Consider the following 18,710-nt stretch of genomic DNA (forward strand, 5'->3'; position numbering starts at 1 on the left):
CAAAGTTTAAACGCAGCCAAAACCTCTCAGACAAACAGAAGCTAAATGATGTCAAAGTTAGCGTAAGGAGGGCTATGCGTGAAGCGTTCAGTGAATTCGAAAGTAAAATTCTATGTACAGACTTGACAGAAAATCCTAGGAAGTTCTGGTCTTATGTTAAATCAGTAAGTGGCTCGAAACAGCATATCCAGACACTCCGGAATGATGATGGCATTGAAACAGAGGATGACACGTGTAAAGCTGAAATACTAAACACCTTTTTCCAAAGCTGTTTCACAGAGGAAGACCGCACTGCAGTTCCTTCTCTAAATCCTCGCACAAACGAAAAAATGGCTGACATCGAAATAAGTGTCCAAGGAATAGAAAAGCAACTGGAATCACTCAACAGAGGAAAGTCCACTGGACATGACGGGATACCAATTAGATTCTACACAGAGTACGCGAAAGAACTTGCCCCCCTTCTAACAGCCGTGTACCGCAAGTCTCTAGAGGAACGGAAGGTTCCAAATGATTGGAAAAGAGCACAGGTAGTCCCAGTCTTCAAGAAGGGTCGTCAATCAGATGCGCAAAACTATAGACCTATATCTCTGACGTCGATCTGTTGTAGAATTTTAGAACATGTTTTTTGCTCGAGTATCATGTCATTTTTGGAAACCCAGAATCTACTCTGTAGGAATCAACATGGATTCCTGATACAGCGATCATGTGAGACCCAATTCACTTTATTTGTTCATGAGATCGAGAAAATATTAGATATAGGCTCCCAGGTAGATGCTATTTTTCTTGACTTCTGGAAGGCGTTCGATACAGTTCCGCACTGTTGCCTGATAAACAAAGTAGGAGCCTACGGAATATCAGACCATCTGTGTGGCTGGATTGAAGAGTTTTTAGCAAACAGAACACAGCATGTTGTTATCAATAGAGAGACGTCTACAGACATTAAAGTAACCTCTGGCGTGCCACAGGGGAGTGTTATGGGACCATTGCTTTTCACAATATATACAAATGACCTAGTAGATAGTGTCAGAAGTTCCATGCGGCTTTTCGCAGATGATGCTGTAGTATACAGAGAAGTTGCAGCATTAGGAAATTGTAGCGAAATGCAGGAAGATCTGCAGCGGATAGGCACTTGGTGCAGGGAGTGGCAACTGACCCTTAACATAGACAAATGTAATGTATTGCGAATACATAGAAAGAAGGATCCTTTATTGTATGATTATATGATAGCGGAACAAACATTGATAGCAGTTACTTCTGTAAAATATCTGGGAGTATTCATGCGGAACGATTTGAAGTGGAATGATCATATAAAATTAATTGTTGGTAAGGTGGGTACCAGGTTGAGATTCATTGGGAGAGTCCTTAGAAAATTTAGTCCATCAACAAAGGAGGTGGCTTACAAAACACTCGTTTGACCTGTACTTGAGTATTGCTCATCAGTGTGGGATCAGTACCAGATTGGGTTGATGGAGGAGATAGAGAAGATCCAAAGAAGAGCGGCGCATTTCGTCACAGGGTTATTTGGTAACCGTGATAGCGTTACGGAGATGTTTAACAAACTCAAGTGGCAGACTCTGCAAGAGAGGCGCTCTGCATCGCAATATAGCTTGCTCACCAGGTTTCGAGAGGGTGCGTTTGTGGATGAGGTATCAAATATATATTGCTTCCCCCTACTTATACCTCCCGAGGAGATCACGAATGTAAAATTAGAGAGATTAGAGCGCGCACGGAGGCTTTCAGTCAGTCATTCTTCCCGCGAACCATATGCGACTGGAACAGGAAAGGGAAGTAATGACTCCCCCAGGGGCTCAGCATTCACTTGCTGAGTATGGGCTTGGCGACCCTGGGGTCCTGAGCTGGGGACTGGTCTGCGCCGCCAGTGTCCTGTCACCGTAACCCCCGGACATGCTTCAGCGACCACCGTACGGCGCGGCGGTGAAATGTTGTGTGCTGCGGGGAATGGTAATCTTGGCTTGACCGCCTGGATTGCGAGGAAGGCCAACCTCTATAAAAACCCCTCAATCTTTTGGTGTGCTCCGCGCCTAGAAGATGCATGGCTGTTGGGGTGGAACAGTCGCAAGCGGGCAACCTCTGGGGCACCTGCCGCACCCCAGTTGTATAAGGCTTACTCAGGCACGCGGGGCTCTGTCTGAGCGGACTTTTAGTTCCCTAGCTGCTCATGGGACCGCAATGGACCCTTCGACCTCTACATTTCCCCCTACCAGTGGCTTGAGTGGGCCTCTGGTAGGAAAACACACCCCATCGAAAAAGCGGCTACGCGCTGCGAGTCCTCCAGCGCCTGGTGTTGCTAGAGATTTAACAGAATGTAGTAACGGAGCATATGCTGATAATCAGACTGTGTTTTTGATTATTAAAAGGAAGGAGGGTAGCTTTGAGAGGGTTTCTCCCTTTTACATCCACAAGGGTCTTGAGGCAATTGTAGGAACACTGAAATCTGTAAAGCGACTGCGCAATGTGACTCTGTTAGTTGGAACTTCTAGTTCCCGTCAAGTCGCTGCCCTTCGGAAAGTAAATTGTCTAGGAGAGTACGCTGTCGAGACCGAGCTCCACTCCACTTTGAATTATAGTAAGGGTGTTGTGACGTGTAGGGACTTGGTGGATATACCCATAGACGTGTTAAAATCTGAGTGGGCTGACGAAGGAATTGTTGACGTGCAGCACATTATGAAACGAGTCAATGGGGACCTCGTCAAATCTGACTCGTTTATTCTCACGTTCAGTTGCCCGAGACTCCCAGAGCATGTTAAAGCGGGGTTCCTACATTTGCACGTACAGCCATATTTCCCCAACCCAATGCGCTGTTTTAAATGTCAGCGCTTTGGGCATACTACGTTGGGGTGCAATGGGATAGCCACTTGTGGTAAATGTGGTCAGCCTGCCCATGACGGAGCCGATTGTTCATCGCCTGTGAAGTGCGTGAATTGCTCTGGGAGTCACCCTGTCTGGAGCCGGATCTGCCCCATCTATCTCGAAGAACAGAAGGTACAGGAGATTAAAACATCTAAGCGCATCACCTATGGTGAGGCCAAGAAGCTCTTTAAGGCCATGCAACCTCCTGTGTTTTCAACATCTTTCGCTTCTGCTCTCAAAAAACCAGTACAACTGGCCACTGTTGCTATGCAAACGGAGGTTGCTAGTGTTAGCACTAATACATGCGCTTGCCAGTGCACTTGTGCTGCTGCGGTTGTTTTGCAATCTGCAGCTCTCCCCGCTACATCGGACAAGGCCGTGGTTGCTGACATTGAGGTACTTCCTGCCTCTCCCCATATGGTGCCTTCTGCCCAGGCGAGTCAACCTTCAACTATTGACAAGGCTCTGCATTCCAAGCCCCCCAAGACAAAGCCTCAGAAACTGAAGGTTCTGCCACCTGAGGAGACTAGTCAGCGTCGGTCCGATGACGAGGCCATCGTACTGTCTGACATCTCCCGTGGGTCATCATCAGAGCTTATGGACATTGATGTCGATCGGGGGCGATCTTCTCGCCCCAGGAATAAATCTCCGGCCAATACGGTCTCTCCTCCAAAGCACAGAGGCAGGGTGAAAGTTCAGCCACCCTATCACTGGCTCCCATATTACAGTGGAACCTGAATAGGTTCAGGACACATGTGGCCGAATTACAACTCCTTATACGAGAGTGCCCCTTGTGCTTGTGTCTCCAAGAGACACATTTTCTGGCCACTGATTCTCCTTCTTTATGGGGCTATACCGTATATCGAAAAGATGATCTACCGGGGCCTAGGGCAAAGGGTGGTGTTGCTGTTTTTGTCCGTGACATGCACCCCTCATCTGAGTGCCCTCTCGTCACCGACTTGCAAGCAGTTGCAGTTGACATTCTTGTGGGTCAGAGGCTCACAGTCTGTTCAGTTTATTTACCACCTCCGGATGCGATAGACTCCAAGGCTCTCACGGACCTTATTAGCCAACTCCTCCGCCCATTTCTTCTTCTGGGGGACTTAGACACTCATAATGTCTTATGGGGCTCTCCGACTACTTGCCCCAGGGGTCGCATTCTGGAAAGCGTCATGATGTCTGAAGAACTGTGCCTCCTCAACTCTGGTGCTCCCACTCATTTCTGTACTGCTTCCGGGTCGTCATCGGCTATTGACCTTTCCTTTTGCTCTCCAGCACTTACGGATTCTGCTCTGTGGGAGGCTGCAGCTGACCTCCATTCTAGTGACCACTTCCCCCTCTGGATTCGCCTCCTGGATGAGGCTGTGGCATTACCAGTGCCGCCCCGGTGGCACCTCTGCAGAGCTGACTGGACACTTTTCAGCCAACTGGCTGTTTTGGAACACCGTGCCAGTGTCCACGAATGGGTAGACCATGTTACAGCCGTGATCTCCCATGCTGCTGAATTGTCAATCCCACGGTCATCCGGTCATCCCAAGAGGCGTCCTGTCCCTTGGTGGACCACTGAGTGCCACTCAGCCATCCGCGCCCGCCGTGCAGCACTGCGCCGCTTCAAGTGCCGTCCCTCAGCTGACAATCTTGCGGCCTTTCGGGTGGCAAGGGCCAGAGCGCGGCGAGTGATTAAAGAGAGCAAACGACGGTCATGGCAATCGTTCTTGAACTCCATCTCTCGCTCCACTAGTTCTACGAAAGTATGGGAAGCCATCAGGAGCATTTCTGGGAAACTCAGCCAGCTCCCTGTCACGGCATTGCTGCATCAGGGATGTCTCCTCACGGCGCCGAGAGACATTGCCCAGACACTGGCCATGCATTTTGCGGACTCTACCGCCACTATTAACTGTGATCCAGATTTCTGCCGCTACCACACTGCCATCGAAAGGGGTCACTTGGACTTCCGGTCTCTAAATTCTGAACCCTATAACTGCCCCTTCACAATGTGGGAACTGGATACTGCGCTGTCTGTGGCTCATGATACTGCGCCTGGTCATGATCTAATCCGGTACAGCATGCTGCGGCACCTGTTGCTGCCATCCAAGGAAGTTCTCCTGAACTTTTTTAATATGATATGGTTATCCGGCACATACCCTGACTCATGGAGGGAGGCGATTTTGATTCCCCTCCTCAAAGCAGGGAAGGACCGAATGCATCCCAGTAGTTATCGGAGTATTGCTTTGGCGAGCTGTGTTGGGAAGACGTTGGAACGCATGGTCAACCGCCGCCTGGTTTGGCTGCTCGAGACCAGGCAGCTCCTTAGCCCCTCTCAGTGTGGCTTTCAGAGATGACACTACTTGGTGCCGCCTTATCCTCAATCAACTCCATGAGTGGTGCTTTCGTGGCCGTCTCCCCATCTTCATTCGGTCCTTTCTTTCTCACCGCCTCTTTCGGTATCGGGTTGGTAATGTGCTATCGGATTTGTACGTGCAGGAGAATGGTGTTCCTCAGGGCAGCGTTTTAAGTGTCACCCTCTTCGCCGTCGCTATTAACAGTATCATGTCCACTATCCGGAGTCCTGCCCAATGCTCCTTGTTTGTGGACGATTTTGCTGTTTTCTGTTCTTCCTCCAGTCTTGTCACTGCTAGTTGGCAGTTGCAGCTTACGATAAAGCGCTTAGAGGCATGGACTGCAAAGACGGGTTTTACCTTTTCTGCAGACAAATCTGTGTGTGTTCATTTTAATCGTTCTCGGCGTCTTTTTACCTCCCCTGAATTGCATCTGAGGGACACCGTTCTTCCTTTTAGAGACACTGTGAGGTTCCTGGGCCTCACTTTTGATTCCAAGTTGTCGTGGTTGCCTCGCCTTAAAGACCTCAAGGTGCGGGCTCTGAAGGCACTGAATATTTTGAAGTGTCTGAGCCATCGGTCCTGGGGAGCAGATCGGGCACGTCTGCTGCAGTTTTATAGGGCTTTCATCCGATCGTGTCTTGACTATGCTTGCACCGTGTATGGGTCAACAAGGCCTTCGTATCTGAAGATCCTTGCGCAGTACACCATGAGGGTATCAGGCTGGCCACTGGTGCCTTCCGTACCAGTCCCATCCCCAGCCTGTGTGCTGAGGCAGGGGAACCGCCGCTCGCAATCCAGCGGAAACTCCTCATGGTGCGACGGGTGTGTCATTTCCTTGCCTGTCCTACCTCCCCTGCGTACACTACCATTGCCCGACCGCCTACGGAACGTCTCTTTTCCAGTCGTCCCAGGGCAACGAGACCATTTGGGATTCGTGCCAAGCATTTGCTTGAGTCCCTTGGTGTGGAGCGTGTGGCCCCCCAACGACAAGGTTTTACTTGCCTGCCTCCCTGGTTGCTCCAGAGGCCCAGCATCCTTCTAGACTTGTCGGAGAACCGGAGGAACTGCACTCCGGCATTTGTTTTTACCTCCTTATTTTACGATATTTTAAACCAGCATCCGGACCACGTACCTGTATTCACAGATGGCTCTAAACAGGGGGACTCTGTTGGTTGTGCTGTTGTTTTCCCTGATCGAGTCGTCAAGTTATGGCTTCCTGCGGCGTCTACCATCCTCGATGCCGAATTGTTTGCAATCTTGCGGGCATTGGAGCAGATGACATGTGTTCCCAGTATTAAGTTCCTCGTCTTTTCTGACTCCCTGAGTGCCCTTCAGACCATGCAACACTTGTACCCAGCGGATACGGTCGTCCAGAACATCCATGATGCCCTACTCCACCTGCAACGGCAGGGGAAGGAGGTTTCTTTCTGCTGGGTGCCGGGGCACGTAGGTATTAGGGGAAATGAACTGGCAGATGTGGCTGCCAAAGATGCATGTTCCCTCCCTCACGTTGTTGAATGTGCCGTCCCCCTCCATGCTGTAACCTCCCTTTTGCGTTTTCGTGTTATGCATCAATGGGAAGAGGAGTGGCTGGCAGTTTCTGACAATAAGCTGCGTCTGGTAAAGGCCACTATGCGACCATGGCGTACGTCCTACCAGTCATACAGGCGGGATGAGGTTCTCCTCACTCGCCTCCGCATTGGGCACAGTCCCTTAACGCATGGTTTTTTACTCTGGCGGGAGGACCCCCCAATCTGCAATGCTTGTGGTGTCCAGATTACTGTCCGCCACATTTTACTTGACTGTCTTTTATTCTCTGACCAGAGGGTGGTGGTTTCTTTGCCACCGGATTTGCCCTCTATTTTGCAAGACGACGTAGCGACTGTGGTTAAGGTCTTACGGTTTTGTGTCCTGTCCAATCTGTTGCCTCGGATTTTTGGGAGAGGGTTTTAATGTGCTGCTGGGTGACTGGCTCACCCAGGTTTTAGGTAAGAGGTCCGCCAGTCACGATTACCTCCTTGTTTCCCTTCTGTTTCTGTTCTCTTTTCCTTGTGTTTCCTTTCCTTTTTTAGTGTGTTTCTTCTCCTCTTGTTTTGCCTCTGTATGTGAGCATTTGGAACTGCGTCAGGTCTGTGTCTTTTAGCCGTTCTCCTTGTTTGGTGTCCGTCTTCGTCCCTTCACCGCATGTGTTCCTGTTTCTATGCGTTGGGGCATTGATGACCACACTGTTTAGTGCCCATAAACCTCAAACACACACACACACACACACACACGGAGGTAATGACAGTGGCACGTAAAGTGCCCTCCGTCACACACCATTGGGTGGCTTGCAGAGTATAAATGTAGATGTAGGTGCATTTAGAGGCTTGTCTTCTCCCAGTCTGACACCAATAGGTGGAGTAAGGACTATGGTCTGTGAATAAGTGTGACAATTCTCTTGAGAGATTCAGTTGCCTCTTTCTAGCCTTTTTTTTTAGGGGGGGGGGGGGGGTGAAGAAAGCTTGCGCTCTCTCTCTCTCTCTCTCTCTCTCTCTCTCTCTCTCTCTCTCTCTCTCTCTCTCTCTCTGTGTGTGTGTGTGTGTGTGTGTGTGTGTGTGTGTGTGTGTGTGTGTGTGTGCAGGCGCGCGCGTGCACATGCGCGCATTTGTACAAGTGCACAGTTTTGGCATCCTCCCATTGTTTCTGCCAGAAAGGAGCATATGGTTGCAAATTGCAAATTTTCTGTTTCTTGTGGCCCATATTCCTACTATGTTCTGCACTTGATGGTACTACTCAGCAGCTTGACTTCAGTGGCTGCTACAACACCTGTGCCATCTGCATTCCCACTAATATGAGTTTTTCTGAAATACGTACCAGGGAATTGTCTTTGCTACACATGCTTCATGTCCACAATCCTCCTGGTCTAAATCTCTGTTAGTCCTTGCTCCTGAGTTCCTCACTTCACTAATTTATTTAAGTTGTTATTTCTCTCTCCCCAATCTGCATCTTCCTCAATTCCATCTCTCTCCGCCTCCCCACCCCCACCCAATCCAGTCCTGTACTTCATCATATGCCACACACAACTTCATGTGCTGCACAAGGCTGAGGTCACTGGTGTGACATTCCTGTCCTGTACCCTTACTGCCTCTGCCTCATAGCAGTCATCTTTGAACCCATAACCCAGTTGAGCTAAAGAAATGGGGTATTGTTGTCAGCTGGAACATAGGAGCCATGCTTGTGTATGTGAGTTTTTTGTTAACACTGAATAAGGATGTTGCCTGAAACCTCGGCAATGTTTTCATTCTTGTTTGTGAGCCTGCTGATTGCTCAGTGCCTGATTTATACGGTGAGTGGTTACCTTTACTTCTTCCATTACTTATGCTACATCTAGAGCTTACCAATATCATTTCAATACAACCAAAGGATTGTGAAAGTTGTGGCAAAAGATATTCCAAGCGGAGAGGGCAGTAGGTTAGCGAGGTGTTGGAGGGGTATGCTTAAGTGCTACAGAAAGTGTGGGAGTCACTTTCCCCTTTGCTAAGCCCTACATTGTGTTGCTATAGACAAGTCATACAGAAATCAATCTGTTGTTACCTCACTAGAATCAAATTGAAACAAGTAAAGAATATTTGCAAACCGTGGATATTTTGTCAGTTTCAGGATTTAGCTAAGACACACTAAAAATATAAGATGCTGCATTAAAAGGTTTTAATGTCAGTACAGGAAAAATATAAGAGTACAAGTGGTATATATGTTATACTTATCTAACTGACATACAGAAATCATAAGAAAGAAGAGATTCAGCCTGAAGGATCTATCCAAACAGTTTTAACAGTATTGTAGAACTTGAACGTCAGTGGTCTTCAGACACTAAGTAACTCTTTGCACAGTGTCACATTAATCGACCTGCTAACAACCTAATAGTTCTGGATGTATAATCATAAACATTGTAGCAGTGTCTGTTGAAACTATGGGAATCAAAGAATCTTATTATTTTATTATTGACTGTATGTCAAGTAGCCTCATTGGTGAATTAGTGCAATTACTGATTTTGGAACAAAAGTGGTGATATATTTCCTGGCCGCAGTGTTGAAATGAAGACAGACAGAAACAAAATAATTAGATTTAACTCAGAATCATACTGGAAAATAACTTCAACTCTGTAAGTATATTTGAACAGGATGTTGCAACAATCTGTTTTATTATTATATTTTATAAAAAAGGAATTTCTCTGAAAAGCTATTCATCAAATACTGTTCGTAATGCTGGCTTTGTTTTAAGTGGTGTGGATTTTTTAAAAAAAATGTTTTTACAGTCAGAGGTAAAATGTTCACGAAACAAGGCCACATCATATTGATGACATCAAGAGAATAATAAAACCATGAAAGAAAGATAGGCTGTAGAATAAATTTGTGAAATAAAAATTCTCCTTATTCATCTAGTTATCTCTCTGTAACAGGACCATCAGCACAGAAGTCATTGTTGGAGAGCAGAAAATTTTGATGACAGAAGACTGTATTATTGTTTTCTTTCAGTGCAATAAAACTATTTTCATGATAATAACAGTGATAATTGGATGCCATGAAGAACACTAGATTGCAGACTTAGCTGTTAGAAATAAAATACGTAAACGATTGGACACTGATGGGACGCAACGGTTGCGTCACCAAACCAATCCCTTCCAACTAAACAGGCTGAAGATATCAAAGCTTTTTTGATTTGTGGAACATGGTGCTGACTACACTGTTTTAAATAAATTATAATGCACACCTAAAGCATTTGCTTGTTATTTCAGTATCTCCTACCTTCCAAACTTGGTAGAGCACTTGCCCGCAAAAGACAAAGATCCCAAGTTTGAGTCTTGGTCTGGCACACAGTTTTAATCTGTCAGGAAGTTTCATATCAGTGCACCCTCTACTGCAGAGTGAAAATCTCATTCTAGTACCATTAATGTTGGAGCATTTAGGGTCTTAGTGTCTGACACACTGTAACAATATTAGCAGTTACAAAGAAGCTTTGTTAGATATTTGGTTTGCTTTAGATAAAGAATGATACATTGTTAACAGTTACAGTTAATAATATGAAAGAATTGATTTGTTTGTCATGACTTCTAGGTAACCCATTTGATCATAATAGATTGCTTAAAGTTTTCCAGTCAGATAATAGATGTCATGAGATCATGCTAAACTCTGTGTTATAGCTGTCCTCAGGACTGTTTAAGTAAATATTTGCATGTGTGTGTGCACTCACGACAGTAATTGACAGGAAACCTGAAAAAACTGTGAAGGGGCCTTCAGATGTTATTACTTTGCAGAGTTGGAGATGCTGTGAAGCACTGAACAGTGAGAGCATACAGAATAGATTACAGATACGAATTCTATTAAGTACAGTTCCTGATATAACAGTTCATCATAATGTAGTGCTCAGCAAAATTGTCATTTTTTATATTTTTATCGTTTTAGTTTGTACCTTTCAAATTTGTCAGAAAAATAAAACACACACACGCACACACACACACACACACACACACACACACACACACACACACACACATACACAGAATTTCTATCTTTCGCAACCGACGGTTGCTTCTTCAGGAAAGAGGGAAGGAGACGCCGGTTGCGAAAGCTCGAAATTCTGTGTGTGTGTTTGTGTGTTTTATTCATTGTGCCTATCTACCCGCGCTTTCCCGCTTGGTAAGTCTTGGAATCTTTGTTTTTAATATATTTTTCCCATGTGGAAGTTTCTTTCTGTTTTATTTACATCAATACAATGTTAGTTTGACTGTGCCTTATATTTCCACCGTGTGTGATCATCACTGTCCCATATCGTTTGTCATGTACTCACTAACACAATAACATTTTAGAGACTGAATTCACTATATCACAGTTTATCAGTACGTATTAGTTACAGTATGTGGTTGTGTATCACCTCCACAGGTCTCAGTTTTTGTTAGTAAAGCAAAACACAAGTCTATTAAGCCAACACCATTCTGTAACAGCTATATCCACATTGTCGCAGAAACAAGTTTTAATCTATAAAATAGTTTTCTTTTACAACTCTGGCCTGAATTCGTAAAACCTTAGCATTCTCAATGAGCTAACATTTATATAGGCAAGGACAATGTCAGCCATTCATAGGACAAAATTAACACATATCTGGATCAAGTCAAAACCACACACAAAAAATTGTCAAAAGATGGAGAAAGGACAACAGCATGCTCACATCTGAGCAGAACACTGACGTAGAATCTGCGAAATATTAGGACAAAAATATTATTCAGACCCTGCTTCCATGGCTAATGTTACTGTTCACATGGCTTTGAACATTACTAATACTAAATCAACTTTCGATCTTTACTATGTGACAACATAACAGGTTATGAATCTATAAATAATTGGTAATTAAGACATATTTTACTTACGCCAGTCTTTCATTTGTACTACAAGTACTGGAAAAAATACATGAAGAAATATTACTTAAAGCTAAATACTTGACATTCAAACAATGTATTACACCATTTTGACTGTGAGGCATCTAGCCATGTATATATACAAATTTCTTCCTATTATTTAAGAATACTACCGTACCCACCTCAAGTAAGAGAGGAATTGTATAAAGTAGCTGACTCTTACACACTTACAGCTCCTTTTGTGTAGAAGTGAGCATTTCAGGTGAGTTAAAAAAAAAAAAGTGTGTGTGGGGGGGGGGGGGGGGCTGGGGAGAGAATGCTTTCTCCTACCTGTCATCTTTGCATTTACCATTGATTTCTGGTCGTAGACTTTCCTCAAATGTGATTGTTCCGTGAGTGTGACTCAGGTTCATATTACTTTCTTTTTCCAGAAACATTCTTCTCTCGGAAGGCATGGAAGTGGATCTATCTATTTGTTCTTCTCATTTGTCTTGCATAATAGTTCAGCTGGAGAGCATTGTACTGTGTACAGCAGCTGATTATTTATGATCTTTTCGTATAACCGTAGATATTCTACCCAATGTGTCTGTTGATTGTGTGTATAATTGCATGTAAACTTATTCAATTCACGAAAGATTCTACTATGGGGTTACGTTCAGGGTGAAATCTTAAGATTATTATTTGTTTAATCTGGCGTTCACGTAGGAGTATTTTCCATGCGCAGCAAGTGAAGTTTGATGCATTGGCAGGCGGCAGGCTTGTCAACTGTAGGCATGTAATCATATACAATTCTTTCAGTGCTTGGACCTGTTGCAGTAGACTTTGTAGCATATAATTTAAAATACTTTGCAAAAATATCATCAAGAGCTTGTGACAAAGCAAGCTGGATTCTCTTTACTTCCTCTCTTGTTTTGCTACACCTCCTTAAATTCAATTTATTTTTATTTTTGCCTTATTGCCATTAATAGCCATTAGTATAATCTGCATTTCCAGAAAAGAGAAAGATTGGCCTTCAGTCTTAATGCATATAGCGCCAGGTCTAATTTTGTGCTTAGTTTTGTGTGTGTAGCCCCCAGTGGCTCGGCATTCAGGTGTCGGGTACAGGCTTGGCAACCCTGGGGTTCCTGAGCTGGGGACTGGTAAGCACTGCCAGTCCCCCGTCACTGTAAGCTCTGGGCATACTTCAGTGGTCACCAGTCGGCACGGCGGTGGAATATTGTGGGTCGTTCTCTGCCATTGATCTCTCGCTTTGCTCTCCAGCTCTTGCCACCAGTGCCCAATGGGAATTGGTCACTGACTTGCACGGAAGTGATCATTTTCCAATCTGGATTCACCTGCCAGATGCACGATGGGTGCTCAGTGGGGTCGACTGGACACTTTATAGCCAGTTGGCCCAGTTCGAACACTGTGCAAATGTTGAGGCGTGGGTGGATCATATTACCAAACTGGTTCACCATGCCACTGCAGCATCCATTCCACAGTTCACAGGCCTCCAGAAGAGGCAACCTGTCCCTTTGTGGAGTGCCGAATGCTGCTCTGCAATCAGGACCAGGCGCACAGATCTGCGTCGGTTCCAGTGTCGTCCGACTGCTTAGAATCTTGCAGCCTTTTGGGTGGCGAGGGCAAAATGTCACCGCATTATTTGAGAGAGCAAGAAGTTCCTGAACACCATTAATCGTTCCACCAAAAGTGGAAGAGGAGGGAGGTGCCCCTCGGCTTCTGTAATGAAAAACGGCACTCTCCACACGGATTTGCAATACATTGCCCAGACTATGGTAGCCTATTTGCCATGGTTACTGCAACAGCCAGCCAGAACCCAGGTTTCCAGCACCATACAGTGGTTGCTGAGAGGTGTAGTCTGGAATTCAGTCCACCTCTAATGAAGTTTCCAACTGCCCATTTTTCATGTCCGTGTGTGTTCTTTTTCTCTGTTCTCATTCAATTTTAACCTTTCCTGAGTTGAGGATGAGGGACACAGTCCTTGCTTTTCAAGACACAGTGAGATTTCTGGGGCTCATTTTTGACTCGAAGCTTACATGGTTACCTCATCTTAAAGACCTGAAATGACAGACACTCAAGGCTTTAAGTATTTTAAAATGTCTTAGCCACAGTGCATGGGGAGCCGACAGGACTTGTCTGCTCCAGTTTTACAGGGCGTTTGTACGAACTCGGCTCGATTATGTGTGCACGGTGTATGGTTCTGCAACGGCTTCTTACTTAAAGATGTTGGACATTGTGCGCCATGAAGGACTTCAGTTGGCCACTGGAGAATTCAGAACTAGCCCATACCAAGCCTCTGTGCAGAGGCTGGTGAACCGCCACTTCATATGCGGCGATGGCTACTTACAGTGCACCAGGCGTATAAAACTTTGTCCACACCAAACACACCTGCATACCATACCGTTGCTCAGCTTCCTCTGGCATGGCTGTTTCATAACCGGCAACGAGCGACGCAGCCCTATGGGATTCGCACACAGAATTGCCTCTCTGCGATGAATATGGCTGGTCTTCATGTTTTCCATCACGGTTGGAGCAGATTTCCACCTTGGCTTCTCTGGAGACCCTGACTTAGTTTAGATTTGACTAATTTTAAGAAAGATAGTACACCAGATTTTACATTCCAATCTCTGTTTTTTAACATTTTACATGTGCATCACGGTTTTACTGTCGTTTACACTGATGGCTCCAAACAAGAGAATTTCCTTGGCTGTTCTGTAGTGTTCCCTGATCATGTTACCTGGATTCACCTTCCTGATGAATATACCATTTTCGCAGCAGAGCTCCACGTGATCCTGAAGGCACTGGAGCAGACAGAGCAATTGGTTTCTCCTCTGCTCCAATCCTCTTAGTGCCTTACAATCTTTGCAGAATCTGTACCCAACTTAGGAGATGGTCCAGCTGATATATGACCAACTGTACTTGCTCCAACGGCAGGGTAAGGAGGTGTCCTGCTGGGTGCCTGGTCATGTGGGAATATGGGGCAATGAACAGGCTGATTGGGCTGCCAAGGAGGCCTGCAGAGAGCAGGATGTGGTCCAGTGTCCTATTCCCTTGCAGTCTGTCATTTCTGCACTCCACAAGAATTGCATCGAGTTGTGGGAGGAAGAATGGCTGATGGTGACGGCCAATAAACTGCGGTTGGTGAAGTCAACAACTCGGCCGTGGTGTTCCTCCTGCCGGTAGCTTAGGTGGGAAGAAGTGACCCTCATGCATCTTCGGATTGGGCACTGCCCTCTCACACATAGCTTTCTATTACGGCGGGTGGATCCCCCGTTTTGTGATGCTTGTGGTGTGCGCATCTCTGTCTGGCGAATTTTAACAGACTGCATTTTATACCGTGATGCAAGGGCAGCAGCACAAGTTGATGGGGATGCCCTATGATTTAGCTAATTATGAGATGTGTGTGTCTAGGGTTTTAAAGTTTTGTGATATGTCTGGACTCTGGTGTAAACTTTTAGGCTGGAGGTTTTAGTGTATTGCAGAGTGGCTGGCTCCTCCCTTTTTTCCTTGTGGTCAGCCAGCCACTTCCATCTGCTATATTGTTTTAGCTTCCTCTACCACTTTTTTCCTGTGTTGTTCATGTTTTACTGCTGATGGCATGCTTCACCCCATGCTTCAGTGTGAGTAGGCACATATTTTTCAAAGCTTGTTACCTGTGTTTTACGTTCTGTTTTATCTTACTGTTCTGAGTATTTTCTTGACACCTGTCTCAATCTGTTACTGAGCGGGCGCTGAAGACCTTGCCATCGTGCACCCATACAAACCTCTCCATCCATCCATCCATTTTGTGTGTGTAATTAATTTCATAATTTATTTTTGACCATTCTTAGTTAATATCTTTTGCTGTAGGGTAAAATCAGTAGTTGTTTCGTGACTCAGATTCTATTGTTACCTTATAAACAAATATAAATCTGTACTAATTATAAACATTTGGAAGAAGAACTACTAGGATTCTTAAAGTATTTATTTGGCTCTATTTGAAAAGATATTAGCAAAGCCAGCCCTTAATTAATTCCAAAATAATTATCAGGTTTGTCAGAAGTATTGTTTGTATAACTATATCTGTTAATTTCATTATTTAAACAAATGATTCATCCTAAATTATTTTGTGTAGAGGGAACTGTGGAAGAGAAATTTTTGATGTTTTAATTGTAATTTCTGTGAACTGTGTGGTTAGGTTTTTACCTCGTAGATGTTGAATGGCAAACTATTGTAGCAGTATGCTGATGTTGCCTGCAACCTATTAATGAGGCTTATGTACATTTACCAATTGTGAACTGACCATATAACTGTGTAATATTGTGGGGGTTGTGAACAGTGAAAGTACAAAACTGTGAAATGTTATTGCGCAACTGTCAGCTACATGATTTATAGTAGCCCCCCCCCCCCCTTCCCCCCCCCCCCTCCCCCCCAATTTTTCAGCCAGTATAACAAGGCAGTATGTAGGCAAACGTCAGAAGCTACTTCATATATATATAATTCCATCTCTTGCCAGGAACAAACATCCTGCAATATCAATTGAACAGCTTTGTAGCAGTTACTTTGGTATGATAGGATGCAATTCCGCATGACACTTTTGTTCACAGGTTTTGTTTACTGACACATGCGACTTGTTTTAAGCAGCTGTTCATCTCCTCATGGTGGGAAAGTAGCAATACAGATTAATCTTTCTTGCACACTTAGTTGCACTATAATGCCCGTATGAATGAGGCATATACCAAATTAAGGAATCCTCTTATGTGGCTGGAATGAAAACACACCATGTGTCAGATCATACATTCACATTTATAGAAAAGAACCTCATTAAGCATTTTGTAATGTCATTATAATTTTCCAGTAGAATTTTGCAAAAGTAGTGTTCTAAGTGTACTCTAGTACTGGTCAGCGTTTTGCGAATAAGCCATAGTTTTGCACATATCTAGATAATATTATCTATAATTACTGCCTTTCATTAGCAGTATGCAATAATTGGTGGTCTTAATCAACATATCTCAGGAACATCAACTTTATATAACTAATCTATCACCTCACCAGAGGTACAGACAGGATTAACCCCAGTTTGCTCATTGCTTAAGTGCTATTCCAATATTGGAGAGCCTCAGCAACAGTAATGCAAGTTTACGAGGGGAATAACAGTGCGTTGAGGCATGAACTGGAATTTGTATCACAGAGGGAAACGAATCCGTTAAAAAAAAACATCTACACCTGAGATAAAGACAGGATTAATCCCATTTTGCTCATTGCTAACGTGTGATTCCAATATCAGAGAGCCTCAGCAATACTGATGTGAGTTAGAAGGGTAATGGCAATGGGCTGAGGCTTGAATTGGAATTTGTATTGAGGAGGGAAATGTACTAGGGTAATATGCACAGTTCCAGTGTTGGTCAACAGATAGTGCATCTGCCTAGTAAGCAGGAGAACCAATTCTGAATCATGGTGCTGGTACGCATGTTTATTCATTGCTGCAGCCTATATCAGTACCATAAAATCATTAGTTTCTTCTATAAGTTCTGTGTACTCAGTTAAAACGTGTGGTAGTCATGACAGAGCAACTGCCACTGCATTACCTTTTCCTGAAGTGTGTATGATTTCAAAACTGTACTCTTCAAAAATAGTGACCAATGTGCCAAGTGTGCATGGAGTAGTTTACATGACATAAGAAAGCTAAATGCTCGTTGATCACAGAAGACTTTTTCTGTAAATATAGTTACTGAACTTCATAAAGACCCAAACTACAGCTAGAGATTTTAGCTTGGTAGCAGAACAGACTCATTCACATACTGACAATGTGCATCTAGCAAAATTTATGACAGATATCTCGCCTGTCATCCACTTCATTAACTTGAAATAAACATGCTCCAAAGCCAGTCAATGAGGCATCAGTCACAACACAAAAATTCTTAGACACATCTGCCTAATGTAAAAGATCAGAATTAACTAAAGTATGTTTTATTGAATCAAAATCTTTCCATAGAGTATTTTTCATTAAGAAGGGTAATAAAGCTGTGTTATTCAAAATTTGATTAGGTACATATCATTTGAAAAATAAGTATAGCCCAAAAAATGCCTTTATGCGTTTTTAGCTCTTGGACAAGGGATATTCTTTATAGCATTTATTTTGTCTGGGACTGGTGTTATTCACGTGGACATAATTATATGGCCTGCAATTTAATCTCTTCCCTTACAAATTTTTACTTCTATAGATTTTCTGTAACTTCTGCTTCTGAAAATTTGTGTAATATTCTTTCCAATAAATCTATGTACTCTTCCCACATACATGTGGCTATTAATAGATCATCAGTGTATAAAAATATTTTATCCAGTAAGTCAGGCCCTAAGACTGTCTCAAGGCAGTAATGAATGTATTTAAACTTATACTTGATTTGAATGGCAAATCACAGAATTGATACCTCCTTCCTCGAAATATGAAAACAGTATATTTTTGGTATTTACCATATAGTGGAGATGCTGAGTTGCGATAGACACAACAAAAAGATTCACACAATTATAGCTTTCGGCCGTGAAAGCCTTTGTCAACAGTAGACACACATACACACATGTGCACACACACACTCACCCCAACACAACTTGCACACACGTCTGCAGCCTCAGAGAACTGAAACCACACTCAACAGTTCTCTGAGACTGAGACTGCAGACGTGTGTGCAAGTTGTGTTTGAATGAGTGTGTGTGTGCGCGTGTGTGTATGTGTGTCTACTGCTGACAAAGGCCTTTATGGCCGAAAGCTATAATTGTGTGAATCTTTTTGTTGTGCCTATAGCGACTCAGCATCTCCGCTCTATGGTGAGTAGCAACTTTCCTTCTCTGGTATTGTTACATTCCATCCTGGATTTTCCATTGTTTGATATTTTTGGTATTATTTGATACGCTGATCTGCCAGTATGAACATCTAAAATCTAAGCTGGTAAGGTACTTAATGCATATGTCCATCTAAATTCTTTGGTGAATTTCGTATGGTAATAATAGTTTAGTTGATACGTCTTGCACCTAAACGTGGATTTCTATTGGGCTTTGCCATAACTAATAGAGGACCACAATATGACAACACTGAAGGCACTTATAATTATCTACTTGAACATTTGCCA

The 18,710-nt window shown here is 44.0% G+C and overlaps 1 protein-coding gene across 5 annotated transcripts in view; it reads left to right on the forward strand.

The window, feature by feature from the left end:
* Positions 1 to 18,710, forward strand: part of LOC126283855 (uncharacterized) — a 242,530-nt gene that overhangs the window by 191,729 nt on the left and 32,091 nt on the right. The window contains exon 10 of one of the 5 annotated variants that reach the window (XM_049982310.1): positions 9,652 to 9,967. The exons of 3 other annotated variants lie outside the window; for them this stretch is intronic. The gene's annotated coding sequence lies outside the window, so the exon portion shown is untranslated. Of the gene's footprint in view, positions 1 to 8,846; positions 9,627 to 9,651; positions 9,968 to 18,710 lie in introns of those variants that run through there. One more of the 5 variants, XM_049982305.1, reaches the window with a different exon arrangement.

This window comes from Schistocerca gregaria, chromosome 1 (assembly GCF_023897955.1).
Source record: "Schistocerca gregaria isolate iqSchGreg1 chromosome 1, iqSchGreg1.2, whole genome shotgun sequence".
NCBI lineage: Eukaryota > Metazoa > Arthropoda > Insecta > Orthoptera > Acrididae > Schistocerca > Schistocerca gregaria.